Genomic DNA, 21,051 nt, shown 5'->3' on the forward strand with positions numbered 1-21,051 from the left:
AGCCATTTGAAATACAGCCATTTTGTGCAAAGATATATTTACTTCAGGCCTACACTGGTTCAGGCCCTGTGAGATACTCCTTCTACATACAGGGGATTGATTCAGGGATTTGAAATACAGCCATTTGAAATACAGCCATTTTGTGCAAAGATATATTTACTTCAGGCCTACACTGGTTCAGACCGTGTGAGATACCCCCTCGACATACAGGGGTTTGAATCAGGGATTTGAAATACAGCCATTTGAAATACAGCCATTTTGTGCAAAGATATATTTACTTCAGGCCTACACTGGTTCAGGCCCTGTGAGATACTCCTTCTACATGCAGGGGATTGATTCAGGGATTTGAAATACAGCCATTTGAAATACAGCCATTTTGTGCAAAGATATATTTACTTCAGGCCTACATTGGTTCAGACCGTGTGAGATACACCCTTTACATACTGTCGTTCTATTCTACTATTAATTTAACACCCATTTAGGGCAAGATCCTAAATTTGAAAAATATGAGGAGAGAGTGAAATAAGGGACGTGGTCCAGGTCGTGGTGCTGCTGGTGGAGCTCCTGTTGCAGGGAGAGGACGTGGTCGATCTGTGCTAGCTACATGCACAAGTGAAACCCCTTCCTCAGGTGCGAGTAGACGACAAAACCTTCAGCGGTATTTGGTCGGGCCTAATGCTGCTCTACGAATGGTGAGGCCTGAACAAGTACAGGCGATAGTAGAATGGGTTGCTGACAGTGGATCCAGTTCCTTCACATTGTCTCCCAACCAGTCTCCTGCTGAAAGACCACAGTTGGCACCTGCAGCCCATGTCCATCAGTCTTTCACCTCACCCCCTTGCAAATCAGCCAAGCAGTCTGAGCCCCAAGTCATGCAGCAGTCTCTTCTGCTTTTTGAAGACTCTGTTAGCAGGGTTCCCCAGGGCCATCCACCTAGCCCTGCCCCAGAAGTGGAAGAGATTGAGTGCACCGATGCACAACCACTTATTTTTCAAGATGCGTACATGGGAGGACCATCGCAGCACGTCTCGGATGATGACGAAACACAGGTGCCAACTGCTGGGGCTTTTGAAAGTGTGCAGACCGACAAGGAAGTAAGGGGTGAAGACTGGGTGGAAGATGATGTGGAGGACGATGAGGTCCTCGACCCCACATGGAATCAAGTTCATGCGAGTGACCTATGTCGTTCGGAGGAAGAGGCGGTGGTCGCACAGAGCCACCAGCATAGCAGAAGAGGGAGCATGGTGCAAAAGCGGAGCGGCCATCCTCTAGACAGTACGCCTCCTACTGCCCACCGCAGCAAGGGACCGAGCACACCAAAGCCAGCTCCAAGGAGTTCCCTGGCGTGGCAGTTCTTCAGACAATGTGCTGACGACAAGACACGAGTGGTTTGCACGGTGGGCAATCAGAGCCTGAAGCGAGGCAAAAACGTTCTCAACCTGAGCACAACCTGCATGACCAGGCATGTAAGTGCAAAGCACGAGCTGCAGTGGAGTAGACACCTCAAAAACAAAGAAAGGTCTCTGGCTCCTCCTGCTTCCTCTTCTGCTGCAGTCACAGCCTCTTCATCCACCTCTGGAGTGACAGTGCCACCTGGCACCCCACAAACAGAGGATCTGCCAGCAACACCAACACCTGGGTCACCAAGCATCTCCACAATGTCCCATGAAAGCGTTCAGCTCTCCATATCCCAAACGCTGGAGAGGAAGAGGAAGTACCCCCCCTACCCACCCGCGATCCCTAGCCCTGAATGCCAGCATTTCTAAATTACTTGCCTTTGAAATGCTGTCATTCCGTCTGGTGGAGACGGATAGTTTTAAAGGCCTTATGGCGGTGGCTGTCCCACAGTACGTCGTGCCCAGCCACCACTACTTTTCAAGGTAAGCCATCCATTCCCTTCACAACCAAGTAGGGGACAAAATCAGGTGTGCACTGCGCAACGCCATCTGTGGCAAGGTGCACCTGACTACGGATACGTGGACCAGTAAGCACGGTCAGGGCCGTTATATCTCCATAACAGCACACTGGGTAAATGCAGTGGTGGCTGGGCCTGAGGCGGATAGCAGTTTGGCGCATGTCCTTCCACCACCGAGGATTGCAGGGCGCTTCAGTTTGCCTCCTGTTGCTTCCTCCTCCTACTCTGCTTCCTCATCCTCTACCAGCTCCTCATCCGGTCAGCGTACCACCTTCACCACCAACTTCAGCACAGCCAGGGCTAAACGACATCAGGCAGTTTTAAAACGTATCTGTTTGGGGGACAAACCCCACACCGCGCAGGAGCTGTGGACGGGCCTTGAACAACAGACTGATGAGTGGTTTGTGCCAGTCAGCCTCAAGCCCGGCCTGGTGGTGTGCGATAATGGGCAAAATCTCATAGGAGCTCTGGGACTAGCCGGTTTGACGCACATCCCTTGCCTGGCGCATGTGCTGAATTTGGTGGTGCAGAGATTCCTTAAAAATTACCCCGACATGTCAGAGCTGCTGCATAAAGTGCGGGCCGTCTATGCGCGCTTTCGGCGTTCTCACCCTGCTGCTGCTCGCCTATCAGCCCTGCAGCGTAACTTCGACCTTCCCGCTCACTGCCTCATATGCGACGTGCCCACAAGGTGGAACTCCACCTTGCACATGCTGGCCAGACTGTGCGAGCAGCAGCAGGCGATAGTGGAGTTTCAGCTGCAGCACGCACGGGTGAGTCGCTCAGCAGAACAGCACCACTTCACCACCAATGACTGGGCCTCCATGCGAGACCTGTGTTCCTTGTTGCGCTGTTTCGAGTACTCCACCAACATAGCCAGTGCCGATAACGCCGTTCTCAGCGTTACTATCCCACTTATATGCCTCCTTGAAAAAACGCTCCTGGCGATGATGGAAGAGGATGTAGCACAGGAGGAGGAAGAGGGATCATTTCGTAGGGTTTCCGGCCAGTCATTCCCAAGTGGCTCCAAGGGTGGGTTCCTGCACCCTCAAACCCAAGGTACATAATTGTCCAGCCAGGGCACAGTTCTGGAGGATGAGGAGGTGGAGGAGGAGGAGGAGGAGATGGAGGAGGAGGAACCATGTTCACAGCAGGGTGGCACCCAGACCAGCTCATGGCCATCAATGGTGCGTGGATGGGGGGATACAGAGGACACAGACGATACACCTCCCACAGAGAACAGCCTTCCGTTGCCTCTGGGCAGCCTGGCACACATGAGCGATTACATGCTGCAGTGTCTCCGCAACGAATGCCGAGTTGCCCACATTCTAACTTGTGCTGATTACTGGGTGGCCACGCTGCTGGATCCCCGTTACAAGGACAACATACCATCCTTAATTCCTTCACTGGAGCGTGATCGTAAGATGCGCGAGTACCAGCGCACGCTGGTAGACGCGCTGCTGGTGGCATTCCCACCTGACAGCGGGGGCACAGTGGAAGCACAAGGCGATGGCAGAGGACGAGGAAGAGGTCGCCAACGCAGCTGGGGCACCGCCAGCACCTCAGAAGGCAGGGTTAGCATGGCCGACCTCAGAAGGCAGGGTTAGCATGGCCGAAATGTGGAAAAGCTTTGTCAGCACACCACAACAACCAGCACCACCAGCTGATATGGAACGTCTTAGCAGGAGGCAGCATTTCACCAACATGGTGTAGCAGTATCTGTGCTCACGCCTACACGTACTGAATGACGGGTCTGCCCCCTTCACATTCTGGGTCTCCAAATTAGGCACATGGCCTGAGCTTTCCCTTTACGCCTTGGAGGTGCTGGCCTGCCCTGCAGCCAGTGTATTATCTGAACTTGTGTTTAGCACGGCAGGGGGCGTCATCACAGACAAACGCAGCCAATGTGGACAAGCTCACGTTCATTAAAATAAACCAGGCATGGATCCCTCAGGACTTGTCTGTACCTTGTGCAGAATAGACATGTATACCGGCACTAAGCAGCCATTGTTATACTGCAGCGCAATTGCTCATGCTTGTATTTTGGATATTTCACACTCTTTTGGAGTGTACCTTAATTTTACTAAATTAAATTAAAACCAAAAACCTGTGTTGGCTATCTCGTCCTCCTCCACCGCCGCTTCCACCTACTCCGCTATGTCCACCGCCTCCTCAAACTCCTACTCCAAATTGAACTCCACCTCATAAATCCATTTATTTTTTTGTACGTGTTTTATTTTATATCATTTCACTACTTTGTCATTTACATTTTCAGGTGAAATTCACCAATTTTTCGGTGATTGGTACCACTGCTATACCTAGTAGACCGGTAAAAAAATAAAAATAAATTGTCAGTTACATTTTATGGCGAAATTAACAAATTTTTGGGTGTATAGTACCACTGCTATACCTAGTAGACCGGTAAAAAAATAAAAATAAATTGTCAGTTACATTTTATGGCGAAATTAACAAATTTTTGGGTGTATAGTACCACTGCTATACCTAGTAGACAGGTTAAACAAAAAAAAAAATAATTGTCATTTACTTTTTCGGGTTAAATTAACCAATTTCTGGGTGTATAGTACCACTGCTATACCTAGTAGACAGGTTAAAAAAAATTGTCATTTACATTTTAGGGTGAAATTCACCAATTTTGGTGTGTATAGTACCACTGCTATACCTAGTGGACCGGTAAAAAAAATAAAAAAATAAAAATAAAAAAATTGTCAGTTACATTTTATGGTGAAATTAACAATTTTTTGGGTGTATAGTACCACTGCTATACCTAGTAGACAGGTTAAACAAACAAAAAAATTGTCATTTACTTTTTCGGGTGAAATTAACCAATTTTTTGGGTGTATAGTATCACTGCTATACCTAGTAGGCCGGTTAGTAAATAAATAAATTGTCATTTACATTTTAGGGTGAAATTCACCAATTTTGGTGTGTATAGTACCACTGCTATACCTAGTAAACCCGTAAAAAAAAATAAAAAAAATTGTCAGTTACATTTTATGGTGAAATTAACTAATTTTTGGGTGTATAGTACTTCTGCTATACCTAGTAGAAAGGTTAAACAAAAGAACAAAATTGTCATTTACTTTTTCTGGTGAAATTAACCAATTTTTGGGTGTATAGTACCACTGCTATACCTAGTAGACCGTTAAAAAATAAAATAAAAAATGCCAGTTACATTTTATGGTGAAATTCACCAATTTTGGTGTGTATAGTACCACTGCTATACCTAGTAGACAGGTTAAACAAAAAAAAAATTGTCATTTACTTTTTCGGGTGAAATTAACCAATTTTTTGGTGTATAGTATCACTTCTATACCTAGTAGGCCGGTTAAAAAATAAATAAATTGTCATTTACATTTTAGGGTGAAATTCACCAATTTTGGTGTGTATAGTACCACTGCTAGTGGAAAGGTAAAAAAAAAAAAATTGTCAGTTACATTTTCTGGCGAAATAAACAAATTTTTGGGTGTATAGTACCACTGCTATACCTAGAAGACAGGTTAAAAAATAAAAAAAATTGTCAGTTATATATTCTGGTGAAATTCACCAATTTTGGGGTGTGATGTACCACTCCTATACCTAATAGACCGAAAAAGAAAAAAAAAATTGTCAGTTACATTTTTTGGCGAAATTCACTAATTTTTGGGTGTAATATACCCCTCCTCTATCTAGTTGACAGCTTAATAAATTTCCAAAAAATTTCTGTTACATTCTTGAGTTGACATTATACAATTTTAGACGTGAATAAACACCTGCTATGCATTGGTGACAGGGAATAAAATTTTATAAATTATTCAGTAATTAAAGCGCGCCACATCCTTACATTCAATGCTTAAACTTTGAAAAGTTGTCACACTTTTATGCTTTAATCATTTCTCCCATATTTCAACTCTAATTTTAAATTTGAAAAAATGAATCCTCCCTTGGATGTGGTCTCTCTTTCTCACGCTCCCTCTCTGGCCTGGAACCCTGATTCCCCACCACCCGTGATCACAATTGTAGGCGCATAAAAGAACATCGAAAGTTGATAAAGCAGATATCAAATTGGATCGTGAACATCACGGGGACGTGCGACATGGTGGGGCAGTAAGTGTGCACACGCCTACACGAACTGACTGACAGGGGTCAGCCCCTGCAACTTCTGGGTCTCCAAATTGGGCACATGGCCTGAGCTTGCCCTTTACCCCTTGGAGGTGCTGGCCTGCCCTGCAGCCAGTGTATTGTCTGAACGTGTGTTTAGCATGACTGGAGGGGGTTATCACAGGTTATATTTCCCAATGTTTTGGGGTGTACCCTAATTTTAAAAATAAAATTTAAAACCAAAAACCAGTGTAGGCTACCTCCTCCTCCACCGCCGCTTCCACCTACACCGCCACATCCACTGCCTCCTCAACCTCCTACTCCAAATGGACCTGGTCCTCTTAGATCAAGATTATTATTTTTTATTTTTACTTTTTTATGTTATTTAAAGTCATTTCCCTGCCATCACGGGTGGCAGGGAATCAGGATAATTCTCCCACAAATGTGTGCTACTTTCCTATTCTGCAGGCTCTTCTCATAGCGTTGTCATGTGCAACCATCTCCTCTCTGATATAAACAAGAGACGGGCAGAGCAGAATGACAGCAAAAGTCCAAGCAACAGAAGAGAAATCACTTTTTATAAATCGAGTTGGGAATAATCATGGGCAAAATCTGCTTTTATTTTCACTTTCAGCTTCATTCACAGCATCATGATTTCTATCAGTGATATCTTCCCCTGAACTGAGCATATTGCTGTCATTCTGGTATTGTCTGAAAGCTTGGAATGTCATTTTTCAAAGAATACAAATATATCTAGCTGGTACCAAACCAGAGATATGAGTAGCTAAAGCACCCTTCCCCCTGTCAGTGTGGAGGAGAATGAGAGAGCAGCTGCAGAGCTGACAGGTGACTATTAAGAGGCTAAGGGCTCTTTCACACCTGCGTTCTTTTCTTCCGGCATAGAGTTCCGTCGTCGGGGCTCTATGCCGGAAGAATCCTGATCAGGATTATCCCCATGCATTCTGAATGGAGTGAAATCCGTTCAGGATGCATCAGGATGTCTTCAGTTCCGGAACGGAACGTTTTTTGGCCGGAGAAAATACCGCAGCATGCTGCGCTTTTTGCTCCGGCCAAAAATCCTGAACACTTGCCGCAAGGCCGGATCCGGAATTAATGCCCATTGAAAGGCATTGATCCGGATCCGGCCTTAAGCTAAACGTTGTTTCGGCGCATTGCCGGAGCCGACATTTAGCTTTTTCTGAATGGTTACCATGGCTGCCGGGACGCTAAAGTCCTGGCAGCCATGGTAAAGTGTAGCGGGGAGCGGGGAAGCAGCATACTTACCGTCCGTGCGGATCCCGGGGCGCTCCAGAGTGACGTCAGGGCGCCCCAAGCGCATGGATCACGTGATCTCATTGGACACGTCATCCATGCGCATGGGGTGCTCTGACGTCATTCTGGAGCGCCCCGGGAGCCGCACGGACTGTAAGTATACTGCTCCCCCGCTCCCCACTCCTACTATGGCAACCAGGACTTTAATAGCGTCCTGGCTGCCATAGTAACACTGAAAGCATTTTGAAGACGGTTCCGTCTTCAAATGCTTTCAGTACACTTCAGTTTTTCCGGATCCGGAGTGTAATTCCGGCAAGTGGAGTACACGCCGGATCCGGACAACGCAAGTGTGAAAGAGGACAAGGCTTTTTGGCTTTCCGTTTGTAAGATCTGTTCAGGGCTCTCACAAGCGGTCCGAAACGGAACAGTTTTGCCATAATGCATTCTGAATGGAAAAGGATCTACTCAGAATGCATCAGTTTGCCTCAGTTTGCCTCCATTCCATCTCCATTCCGCTTTGGAGGTGGACACCAAAACGCTGCTTGTCTGACGAAACTGAGCCAAACGGATCCGTTCTGACACACAATGTAAGTCAATGGGGACGGGTCCGATTTCTATGACACAATCTGGCACAATAGAAAACGGATCCGTCCTCCATTGACTTTCAATGGTGTTCAAGAGGGATCCGTCTTGGCTATGCTAAAGATAATACAAATGCACCAAAACCCGAGTGTGAAGGTAGCCTAAAACAAATTTCAACAGATATCATGTAATTGCAGGGCTTGTCTCTGGTTAGCTGTATGTGAGAGGATACACACTGCCCTCGGTTGTGGGGGAGGTTATCTGCATTCTGATTGGTCTAGTCTGTCTCTGGTTAGCTGTATGTGAGAGGATACACACTGCTCTGGGGTAGTGGGGGAAGTTATCTGCATTCTGATTGGTCCTGCTTGTCTGCTAGCCATTTTAGGAAGATGCTGAAATAGAGGCAGAGAGAAATAGGGTTGCTAAGGGCTGAATACAGACATCAGAAAAGTAAAATTAACTGAAAAATATCTTCCCTTCAGCATCACATATGTTAGGAATTTCATTTTTGGTAGTGAAATGGCAGTTATACTTTAACCACATTGATATATTGTAGGCCTGAATAGGGCTGTGCATGCAAGGTATCCCAGAAACATAACTAAAATATTTGCAGGGGAAAATTGTCCAAAATGCCTCCTCAACATTGTGCAAATCTAATTAACAGCTACAGGAAATGTAAGGTAGAGGTGATTGCTGCTAAAGGGGGATCTACAGGTTATTACATTTAATGGTTCACTTACTTTTTCTCCTTGCACTATCATTTTTTTTCCCAATGTGGTCAAAAAGACATAAACAGTACAACGGCGTGATAGCTTAGTTAGAATGCATTTGTCTATAATTGTAACTTTGATAAGTACTAGACCACATTGTATTAGTAATCAGTGGGGGGGGGGAGGGGAATCTGATAACTCTAAAGTGTTCACTTAATTTTTCTGGAACCCTCTGCCTGATAAATCCTAAATGAAGCACGTGTTTTCATGTCATTTATTTACAGATGTGTAACTGTCTAACATATGCTGAAAGGATATTTTTTTAGAAAACATTTATCCAATAGAAACCTAGTACATAGTAAATTAATGCTTTTTTAGTATACAAAATATGTCAGGCATAAGTTCCATGTATGATGTGAATAGAGCTAGCTTGGGCACAGTATTATTGGCCAAGTTTTTTTTTTTTTACTATAGGCTACTTGTACACTAAGGTTTTTTGCGGATCCGTCATGGATCTGCAAAAACGCTTCCGTTACAATAATACAACCGCATGCATCCATCATGAATGGATCCTGTTGTATTATGTCTTATATAGCCAATACCGATCCATCGTGAACACCATTGAAAGTCAATGCTGGACGCATCCGTTTTCTGTTGTGTCAGAGAAAACTGAACTAAAGTTCCAGGAGCCAGGTAAAATAATTAATACTTACCATCCCTTCATGCTCGCTCTCCGATCCAGTGCTGGCACCCTATCATGTTCCCAGAGCTGCACCCAGTGATGTATAATGCATTGAGAAAGTCTTCACTTTATCACTTTTTTACATTTTGTTATGTTGCAGCCTTGTGCTGAAATAAAAGAAAAATCTGCATGCAATACCCCATAATGACATAGTAAAAACACAATGGGGGATACTTACCAAATTGTTGTAAAGTAGAACTAACTTAGTTGCCCATAGCAGCCAATCAGATTCCACCTTTCATTTTTCACAGCTCATTTACAGTTCTACTTTACACCAGTTTGATAAATCTCCCCCAATGTTCGAAATGTTTGCTAATTTATTGAAAAGGAAAAACTAAAATCTTACATTGACAAGATAGACCCTTTACTCAGTCCATTTAGTGGTGGTGCTGGAGGTGATAGGTTCAAGCCTGTATTACTCCCATATTCCAAGGAGCAAAAGAGAAACCGCAGCACTCTGTATTCTTCATATTATTATTGTGGTTTATTTAGCAAACATAAAAATGTGATGTTTCGACCAGTATGGTCCTTATCAAGCACAAAGTGAAATGTGTGCACATAGGTGTATATATACCCACCCCTTCCCTTGTCACAATCATTACAATATTTTAATCACTTGCTACATATTACTTTGAGATTCATAGTATAGACAGATTAATAGAGAACAATACATACAGTCAGGTCCATAAATATTGGGACATGGACACAATTCAAAATTTTTTGGCTCTATACACCACCACTATGGATTTGAAATGAACCGAACAAGATGTGCTTTAACTGCAGACTGTCAGCTTTAATTTGAGGGTATTTACATCCAAATCAGGTGAACAGTGCGGGAATTACAACAGTTTGCATATGTGCCTCCCACTTGTTAAGGGACCAAAATTAATGGGACAATTGGCTTCTCAGCTGTTCCATGGCCAGGTGTGTGTTATTCCCTCATTATCCCAATTACAATGAGCAGATAAAAGGTCCAGAGTTCATTTCAAGTGTGCTATTTGCATTTGGAATCTGTTACTGTCAACTCTCAAAATGAGATCCAAAGAGCTGTCACTATCAGTGAAGCAAGCCATCATTAGGCTGAAAAAACAAAACAAACCCATCAGAGAGATAGAAAAAACATTTGGCGTGGCCAAAACAACTGTTTGGAACATTCTTAAAAAGAAGGAACGTACCGGTGAGCTCAGCAACATCAACAGACCCGGAAGACCACAGAAAACAACTGGTTGATGACCGAAGAATTCTTTCCCTGGTGAAGAAAACACCCTTCACAACGGCCAGATCAAGAACACTCTCCAGGAGGTAGGTGTATGTGTGTCAAAGTCAACAATCAAGAGAAGACTTCACCAGAGTGAATACAGAGGGTTCACCACAAGATGTAAACCATTGGTGAGCCTCAAAAACAGGAAGGCCAGATTAGAGTTTGCCAAACGACATCTAAAAAAGCCTTCACAGTTTTGGAGCAACATCCTATGGACAGATGAGACCAAGATCAACTTGTACCAGAGTGAAGGGAAGAGAAGAGTATGGAGAAGGAAAGGAACTGCTCATGACCCTAAGCATACCACCTCATCAGTGAAGCATGGTGGTGGTAGTGTCATGGCGTGGGCATGTAGGGCTGCCAATGGAACTGGTTCTCTTGTATTTATTGTTGATGTGACTGCTGACAAAAGCAGCAGGATGAATTCTGAAGTGTTTCGGGCAATATTATCTGCTCACATTCAGCCAAATGCTTCAGAACTCATTGGATGGCGCTTCACAGTGCAGATGGGCAATGAACCAAAGCAGACTGCAAAAGCAACCAAAGAGTTTTTTAAGGGAAAGAAATGGAATGTTATACAATGGCCAACTCAATCACCTGACCTGAATCCAATTGAGCATGCGTTTCCCTTGCTCAAGACAAAACTGAAGGGAAAATGCCCCGAGAACAAGCAGGAACTGAAGACAGTTGCAGTAGAGGCCTGGCAGAGCATCACCAGGGATAAAACCCAGCGTCTGGTGATGACTTTGCATTCCAGACTTCCGGCTGTAATTGACTGCAAAGGATTTGCAACCAAATATTAAAAAGTGAAAGTTTGATTTATGATGTCCCATTACTTTTGGTCCCTTAACAAGTGGGAGGCACATATGCAAACTGTTGTAATTCCTACACCGTTCACCTGATTTGGATGTAAATACCCTCAAATTAAAGCTGACAGTCTGCAGTTAAAGCACATCTTGTTCGTTTCATTTCAAATCCATTGTGGTGGATATTTATGGACCTGACTGTATGTAAATATCCTCTACTAACAATGATGAACAAGTGAGGGAGGTACATGGGGGCAGGTCGTCGGCATTATAAATCAGTAGGGCGTGTGGTTAAGTTCAGCGTCTCTCCTTCCACAGTCCGTCTGTGCTACCATGGTGCTGGCTTAGTGCCCATGTGTTGGTTCCGAAAGAAGGATCCATAGGGCGCGCATCCTGCTGTAATCCATATCCAATATCCATACTGCCTATGCCTACACTCTGAGAGCAGGAGACACAGAGTGCGTGCCCTGCAGTAGTCAAATGTATAAGTGGCGTTGCCCATACCTAATAGGGCATGCAGCTACTCAGTTATCAGTGCGCATGTATGGGGGATATTCTGCTATTCTGCTCTGCAGATCCTCTCAAGCTTTCACTGTCTGATGGAGCAGGCAATTGTCGGAAAGGATGCACTGTGGCTCAGTGGTTAGTACTGTTGCAATGATGGGGTCCTGGGTTCAAATATGACCAAGGACAACATCTGCATGGAGTTTGTATGTTCTCCTCGTGCCTGGGTTTCCTTCAGGTGCTCTGGTTTCCTCCGACACTCCAAAGACATACTGATAGGGAACTTAGATTGTGAGCCCCATTGGTGACAGGTGATGCTAATGTTTATAAAGTGCTGCGACATATGTCAGTGCTATATAAGTGAGTAGAATAAATAAATAAATGGTGATGTATCATGTGATGGACCATGTGATGAGCGCAGTGACGTCAACACAGGTCCTTTTCCTCCTGGACAGCGTAGAAGAAGATAGAAGAGAAGCCGGGCTGCGCAAACAAGTGGATGAGGTGAGTTAAAATATTTTTTATTTTTTTTAACCCCTTCAGCCCTATCTTACTTAGCATTCTGTATTAAGAATGCTATTATTTTCCCTTATAACCATGTTATAAGGGAAAATAATAATGATCGGGTCCCCATCCCGATCATCTCCTAGCAACCATGCGTGAAAATCGCACCGCATCCGCACTTGCTTGTGGATGCTTTGCGATTTTCACGCAGCCCCATACACTTCTATGGGGCCTGCATTGCGTGAAAAACGCAGAATATAGAGCATGCTGCAATTTTTACGCAACACACAAGTGATGCGTGAAAATAACTGCTCATGTGCACAGCCCCATAGAAATGAAGGGGTCCGGATTCAGTGCGGGTGCAATGCGTTCACCTCACGCATTGCACCCCCGCGGAAATCTTGCTCATGTGAAAGGGTCCTTAGTCTCCACTTTTTGCCGACATCTTACCTGCGCTTGTCTTTTAAATTAGCTTCCGCTCCGATGCCGTTGTAGTTATCCTATGTCTTTCCGGTATTATCTGAAAGATGTGTATTCCTAGGCCAGTAGGGCTGCAGCAGGAGTGCACACTGCTGTACCCTGAATCGGCAAACAGCATACTAGCAACATTGTGTAGAAGCAGTGGGTTCCTGGCAACATTGTTCTAGAATCACCTCCCATTGTTTTTATACTGTTGTAATAAGAGTGATATTTTAAAGAGTTTACGAATAGGCAAATGTAAATAAGTGGTAAACAATAGTCACAAGAGTAATTGTAAATAACCCCCTTTAATCTTGCACATTTTAATGCCTGCTACTAATGAATCCCCACCTCTACATTTTTAGGGCTTATGCTGATTTTATAGCTCTATTCGAAGCATTTTGTCTCATCAATCGCTGTACACATGAAGTCCAATGCATCCGGTGTCGCAGGGTACAGAGGCTGTATGACTCCATAAACAAGGAAATGTACAAACTCCACATTAATGTTTAAATTCTCTTTAACCCAATCCTGTTGAACGTATGGACCAACCTATCTATTTATCTATCTATGCTCTTCTTTCCTTGGTAGTCCTTCCTTTTCTATAATATTCATCTCCAACTTCTTAGTTTCTTTTTATCCTCACTATTTGATTTGTATATGCCTTTGTAGCATTCATCTACATCTATACAATGAACCTGGTTTTCTATCTTGCAGATTAAAAAACTAGATATGCAAGTCTTCTCCTGATTTCCCACATTGAAACCATAGGTGAACGATTTTCAAACCCCAGCATGTTCTTTCCAGCAGCATAAAAGTAAATGTGTTACCAAAAAATGGTTTTCCATAACTGATCTATTAACATTTCATAGAACTGTCCTGTGCTTTAGAAGTGCAGACAACTTCATGCATTCTACACATGGTATTGTTCCGTTTTGCAGATTCTGCATCCCTGCAATTTACTACTATTGATTGCGCCAATAAACTCTAAAGTATTCCAGACAATCCAATACAATTGCTGGATTGTTTTCTGTAAATGCGAAAAACTGAAGAAAAATATATTCATTGTATATAAAATACAGGAAATAGTATTTGTCTAATTTTAGCAGAAAAAAGCAAGGGCATCAAAACTCATAGCCATATACACATGAATACAAGCAATAGAAAACCAGGCTTTAGGGCACCAACTTGGATCTTTAAGGCCATTTAAGCTGAAATATTTAAGGATATTTCTCATAAAAGCTGCTAGATATCAAGCAAAAGCTCAGACTGAGAATGAGCTGTTTGCTTCCTCAACATGAATTCTCCATTCACAGTACATGCTTTTCTAAGCCACTAGTGCCAAGTCAATTTAGCGTATTTTTCTGTGTCAATTACTCTTACACACTGCTGATTTCACCTCGTGACTTTGGCTCAGAATCTAGGAGTCTTTAGAGCTCTTTTTATTCTTTTTACATAGTCTAAGAGGCTTAATTTGTACTGTTTGTGGCAATATGGATAAACAAATATTAAAATGTATTTATACCTCTAGTACAATGGCTGTCTTAGAATATACCATGTCTACAATTCACAGGATTACAGTGTTCCATGTGTTCTGAATAAAAATGAACTCATTAAGTAAGACTCGGTGTGACATTTGTGAGTGCTTTAGACAAGAATTGAGGTTGTAAAACTATAGTTCATGCAATTAATCTAATATTCTTATGCAATTTTTTCCTTCAGGAGGTTTGCTTTCCTCACAGAGGTAATTGACAGGAAAATGATAATAGCACTGTTAGCACAAATGTTTGTGCAGCAACAATAATATATGGAATGCTACAAACAGGTTCACTGCTTGGTGTGCTGGATGCCCGCATTGTAGCATTCCAGAGAAAATTATTCCTGTCCTAATAATCAATGAAACCTAGAGACCTTGTACGGTCCAAGTATGGCCTGAATAGTGGTAATGGTATATTGGGAGAATGGTACCATTCATACAAGTGAGTAGAGAACTCATGAGATGTGCAGCAAGCCCCTGAGGAGCTGAAGCAGAGGATGCGAGTGGTAGAGACCCTGATGATGATGTGTCATGGTGTACTCTACTCCCTCAGGAAGTCGCTCCCTGGGCTCGGTGCAGTGAAGGAGGAGCACCTTGTGTTCCCTTGGAGCACTCCCTTTAGCTGTGAGCTCTATGTCTGATGATGGTTGAGCAGCACCCATGTGTTAATAGCCATATGGATGCTAGGCAGGACACGGGACACGTGTTGGAAATGCAATGGCCAGCATGTGGTGTTAAAGGGGTTGTCTGGGTTCAGAGCTGAACCCGGACATACCCATATTTTCACCCAGGCAGCCCTACTAATATGAGCATCGGAGCATTTCATGCAGATAATTTTTTTATTATCACAACCACTTTTCATTATAATTTGTATTCAAATAGTACCTTGCTGACAGGGTTAAACAGGCTTAGCTCTAATTTAGAAATGAAATGCTTTTGTGGTGTTACATTTCAGCTGGTAATTGGATTTCCATGCATCTGTGACTTTAATTCATTTATTTTTGTACAATTAAAATATAAAAAATAATATTAAGCTCTTGTGAAACAGCATGCTAGTCAATTGGTATATGGTTGAATTGACTAATAGCTTGCTTTTCACTGTTAAACTTAAAAACAGTTTAGTTCAAACGGAATTTACCTTTCACGCTCAGCTAAGCCAATTAATATTCCATGTGTGTCCACTTTCCAATAATAAAGGAAAATTAATCTTCAGACTTCAAAGGGATCAACCCTGGAAGATTTTAGTGACATATCTCTGCACACTTGATTAATACTACTATTTTAAAAAGTCCCTATAAAGCTTGATCATTTGTAACACACATGTGTGACATGAAGATATTACTGCAATGATACAGTATTAATAATCGTCTGGAGGTAAACACCTCTGTTCCATCTAGTGGCATCACCTCAGGTTTTAGCAAAAGAGAACCCGGGAATCAAAATGAAATGAATCTCATTTAAAGCAAATATTTGTAGGGATATTAGTTATGTATATTTGAATACCATTGATGAAGGCCAAAATTAAGCTGGTCACTTCCTCTTCATATACACCCTCTCTCAAAGTATGGTGTTCATGCGATTTAAATACTCGCGCTTAGTAGGTGGGTTCTGCTGTATCCAATGACGGGCTATTAATATTCTGGCCTGAAATAGTACTCTCTGAATGCCCACAGAAGTCATATTGTGCTGATCCAAAAAGCCTAGGAGACCCAATAAACAGGCTCTTGGTTCCTGTGCCAATCGTACTTGAAAAGCTTGCATGATAATCTTCAAAATCACCATCCAGTATACGTCTTGGGCAGGACAATCCCAAAATATGTGAAGCAGAGAAGCATCTTCTGTCCTGCAATGGGGACAACAGGAATCAGTCCAGAGACCTATTTTGTGAAGGAATAGAGGAGTTTTATACACTCTATGTAGCAAGAATAGTTTGACTACAGCCTCCTTCAACTGTACAGTTTTCCCCAATACACTTATCCTTTTGCTCTAATATTGTAATTACTTACATATATCATTACATTCACACATTGAAAGTTTCATTCAATTCTAACAACTCCTTCTTGGTGTGTTAATTTTTTGTCACTGGGTGTAATACCCCCCAAACATATCATGTGTGCAGCTTTGTCATGGGCTTTATGTCACATGCATCAATGTCAACTTCTTGACAACCAAAGCTGTAATGGAAGCTAGCAAACTATTTACCTTTCTACAATATTAAAGCATATAATCTATCTATCTATCTATCTATCTATCTATCTATCTCTGTCTATATGCCTCTCTCTGTCTGTCTTATCTATGATAGCTTTCTATATATTCAATCTTTCTATCTATTCAAGTTATCTTCTATTCATTTACCTATTATCTATCTATCTATCCTAATTCCTGTCCATGCTATCTCCTATCAGTGTTCCTATCTGCCTGTCTGTGTATTTATCTATCTATCTATCTACGCACACCAGTACTATATCTAGTAAAACTACGAAAGGACTTCATTATTATTGTTCCAATGTTGACGGTTTAGAGTACGGTATACAAAGTACACACTATCTGTGACCAAGCTTTGCACATCTAGAGGCTGAAATTTTTGCCTATTCTTCTTGTGCAAAATAGCTCAAGCTGAGTCAGATTGGATGGAGAGCGTCTGTGATCAGCAATTTTCAAGTCTTGCCACAGATTCTCAATGGGATTTAGGTGCGGACTTTGACTGGGCCATTCTAACACATGGATATGTTTTGATCTAAACCATTTCATTGTAGCTCTTGGTGTATGTTTAGGGTTGTTGTCCTGCTGGAAGGTGAGCCACCAACCCAGTCTCAACTCTTTTGCAGCCTCTAACAGATTTTCCTACAGGATTGCCCCGTATTTAGCTCCATCCATCGTCCCATCAACTCTGACCAACCTCCCTGTCCCTGCTGAAGAAAAGCATCCCCACAGTATGATGCTGCTACCACCATAATTCATGGTATACAGGGAGTGCAGAATTATTAGGCAAGTTGTATTTTTGAGGATTAATTTTATTATTGAACAACAACCATGTTCTCAATGAACCCAAAAAACTCATTAGGAAAAGAGAAATGTAGCAGCTCTCACCTGCCCTTCCTTTAGTTGTGAGCACGGATGGCCCGTGTCAGGTGCGGGCAGCAAATGCAGAAAGAAGTTGAGAAAAATCCAGCTCCACTTTAAAGGAATTGCGTTTATTCAGCTTGCGGTTAAAAACTCATCCAAGAAATACAAAATTTAGCAGTCTTGTCTTGTCTACATGTTTCGGGCTATCAGAGACATTTCCAGCCCTTCTTCATGACACATGAAGAAGGGCTGGAAATGTCTCTGATAGCCCGAAACATGTAGACAAGACAAGACTGCTAAATTTTGTATTTCTTGGATGAGTTTTTAACCGCAAGCTGAATAAACGCAATTCCTTTAAAGTGGAGCTGGATTTTTCTCAACTTCTTTCTGCAAAAAACTCATTAATATCAAAGCTGAATATTTTTGGAAGTAGTTTTTAGTTTGTTTTTAGTTTTAGCTATTTTAGGGGGATATCTGTGTGTGCAGGTGACTATTACTGTGCATAATTATTAGGCAACTTAACAAAAAACAAATATATACCCATTTCAATTATTTATTTTTACCAGTGAAACCAATATAACATCTCAACATTCACAAATATACATTTCTGACATTCAAAAACAAAACAAAAACAAATCAGTGACCAATATAGCCACCTTTCTTTGCAAGGACACTCAGCCTGCCATCCATGGATTCTGTCAGTGTTTTGATCTGTTCACCATCAACATTGCGTGCAGCAGCAACCACAGCCTCCCAGACACTGTTCAGAGAGGTGTACTGTTTTCCCTCCTTGTAAATCTCACATTTGATGATGGACCACAGGTTCTCAATGGGGTTCAGATCAGGTGAACAAGGAGGCCATGTCATTAGATTTTCTTCTTTTATACCCTTTCTTGCCAGCCACGCTGTGGAGTACTTGGACGCGTGTGATGGAGCATTGTCCTGCATGAAAATCATGTTTTTCTTGAAGGATGCAGACTTCTTCCTGTACCACTGCTTGAAGAAGGTGTCTTCCAGAAACTGGCAGTAGGACGAGCTTGACTCCATCCTCAACCCGAAAAGGCCCCACAAGCTCATCTTTGATGATACCAGCCCAAACCAGTACTCCACCTCCACCTTGCTGGCGTCTGAGTCGGACTGGAGCTCTCTGCCCTTTACCAATCCAGCCACGGGCCCATCCATCTGGCCCATCAAGACTCACTCTCATTTCATCAGTCCATAAAACCTTAGAAAAATCAGTCTTGAGATATTTCTTGGCCCAGTCTTGACGTTTCAGCTTGTGTGTCTTGTTCAGTGGTGGTCGTCTTTCAGCCTTTCTTACCTTGGCCATGTCTCTGAGTATTGCACACCTTGTGCTTTTGGGCACTTCAGTGATGTTGCAGCTCTGAAATATGGCCAAACTGGTGGCAAGTGGCATCTTGGCAGCTGCACGCTTGACTTTTCTCAGTTCATGGGCAGTTATTTTGCGCCTTGGTTTTTCCACACGCTTCTTGCGACCCTGTTGACTATTTTGAATGAAACGCTTGATTGTTCGATGATCACGCTTCAGAAGCTTTGCAATTTTAAGAGTGCTGCATCCCTCTGCAAGATATCTCACTATTTTTGACTTTTCTGAGCCTGTCAAGTCCTTCTTTTGACCCATTTTGCCAAAGGAAAGGAAGTTGCCTAATAATTATGCACACCTAATATAGGGTGTTGATGTCATTAGACCACACCCCTTCTCATTACAGAGATGCACATTACCTAATATGCTTAATTGGTAGTAGGCTTTTGAGCCTATACAGCTTGGAGTAAGACAACATGCATAAAGAGGATGATGTGGTCAAAATACTCATTTGCCTAATAATTCTGCACGCAGTGTAGATGGTATGTTCAAAATGATGTGCAATGTTAGTTTTCTGAGACACACAGCGTTTTGCATTTAGGCCAAAAAGTTAAACTTTGGTCTTATCTGACCAGAGCACCTTCTTCCATATGTTTGCTGTGTCCCCTACATGGCTTGTGGCAAACTGCAAATGGGACTTCTCATGGATTGCTTTCGAAAAATGGCCGCTCTCACCTGAACTGTGGATATCCCTGCAGCTCCTCCAGAGTTACCATGGGTTTCTTGGCTGCTTTTCTATTTAGTGCTCTCCTTGCCTGGGCTGTCAGCTTAGGTAGATGGCCATGTCTTGGTAGGTTTGCAGTTGTGCTATACGCCTTCCATTTTATGATGACGGATTAAACAGTGCTCTGAGAGATGTTCATAGCTTTGGATATTTTTTACAACTATACTCTGCTTTACACCTCTCCACAACTTTATCCCGGACCTGTCTAATGTTCAGTAACAAACCTCTGAGGCCTTCACAGAACAGCTGTAGTTATTGAGAATAAATTACACACAAGTGGACTTTATTTACTAATTAGGTGACTTCTGAAGGCAATTGGTCACACAGGATTTTATTTAGGGGTATCAGAGTACAGGGGGCTGAATACAAATGCAAGCCACTTTTTCCAGATTTTTATTTATTAAACATTTTGAAAACCATGTATCATTTTCTTTTCACTTCACACATACTTACTACTTTATGTTGGACTATCACATAAAATCCCAAATAAATACATTTCAGTTTGTGGGTGTAACGTAAAAAAATGTGGAAAAGTTCAAGGGTTATGAATATTTTTCAAGGCACCATACTTATTATATTTATAGAGGCTAACCTTGGGGTAGCTATTGGGTTCTATCTGACTATGTCTATCTATCTGTTTATCTATGTAATTTAAAGTATATACAATTGAAACCAGAAGTTTACATACACTATATAAAAAAGACACATATGCATTTTTTTTTCTCAATATCTGCCATGAAATCAGAATAAACCTTTCTTGTTTTTGGTCAATTAGAATTACCATAATTATTATTATTATTTGCCAAATGCCAGAATAATGAGAGAGAGAATATTTTAAGGCATTTTTATTACTTTCTTCAATGTCAAAAGTTTACTTACACTAAGATTACTATGCCTTTAAACAATTCTGGATTGCCCATATGATGATATGTGTTTGGAAGCTTCTGTTAGGTTTGTTGGCAACATCTGAGTTAATTGGAGACACACCTGTTAATGTATTTAAATGCACACCTGAAACATACTGCTCCTTGGTGTACTATCATGAGAAAGTCTAAAGAAATCAGCCAAGATATCAGGAAAAGAATTGTGGACTTGCACAAGTCTGGCTCAACCTTGGGTGCAATTTCAAGATACCTGAAGGTGCCTCGTTCATCTGTACAAACAATCAAACGCAAGTAGAAACAAGATGGGAATGTCCAGACATCATACCGCTCAGGAAGGAGACGGGTTCTGTGTCCCAGAGATGAACATGCTTTGGTCCGACATGTGCATATCAACCCAAGAACAAAAGCAAAAGACCTTGTGAAGATGATGGTGGAAGCTGGTAAGATTGTGTCAATATCAACAGTGAAACGAGTACTGTATCAACATGTGCTGAAAGGCCACTCTGCCTTTACTCTAAATAAACATAAAAAAGCCACATTAATATTTGCAAATGCACACAGGAACAAATACCTACAATTTTGGAGACATGTCCTGTGGTCTGA

The sequence above is a fragment of the Bufo bufo genome, chromosome 2 (assembly GCF_905171765.1).
Source record: "Bufo bufo chromosome 2, aBufBuf1.1, whole genome shotgun sequence".
Classification (NCBI taxonomy): Eukaryota; Metazoa; Chordata; class Amphibia; order Anura; family Bufonidae; genus Bufo; species Bufo bufo.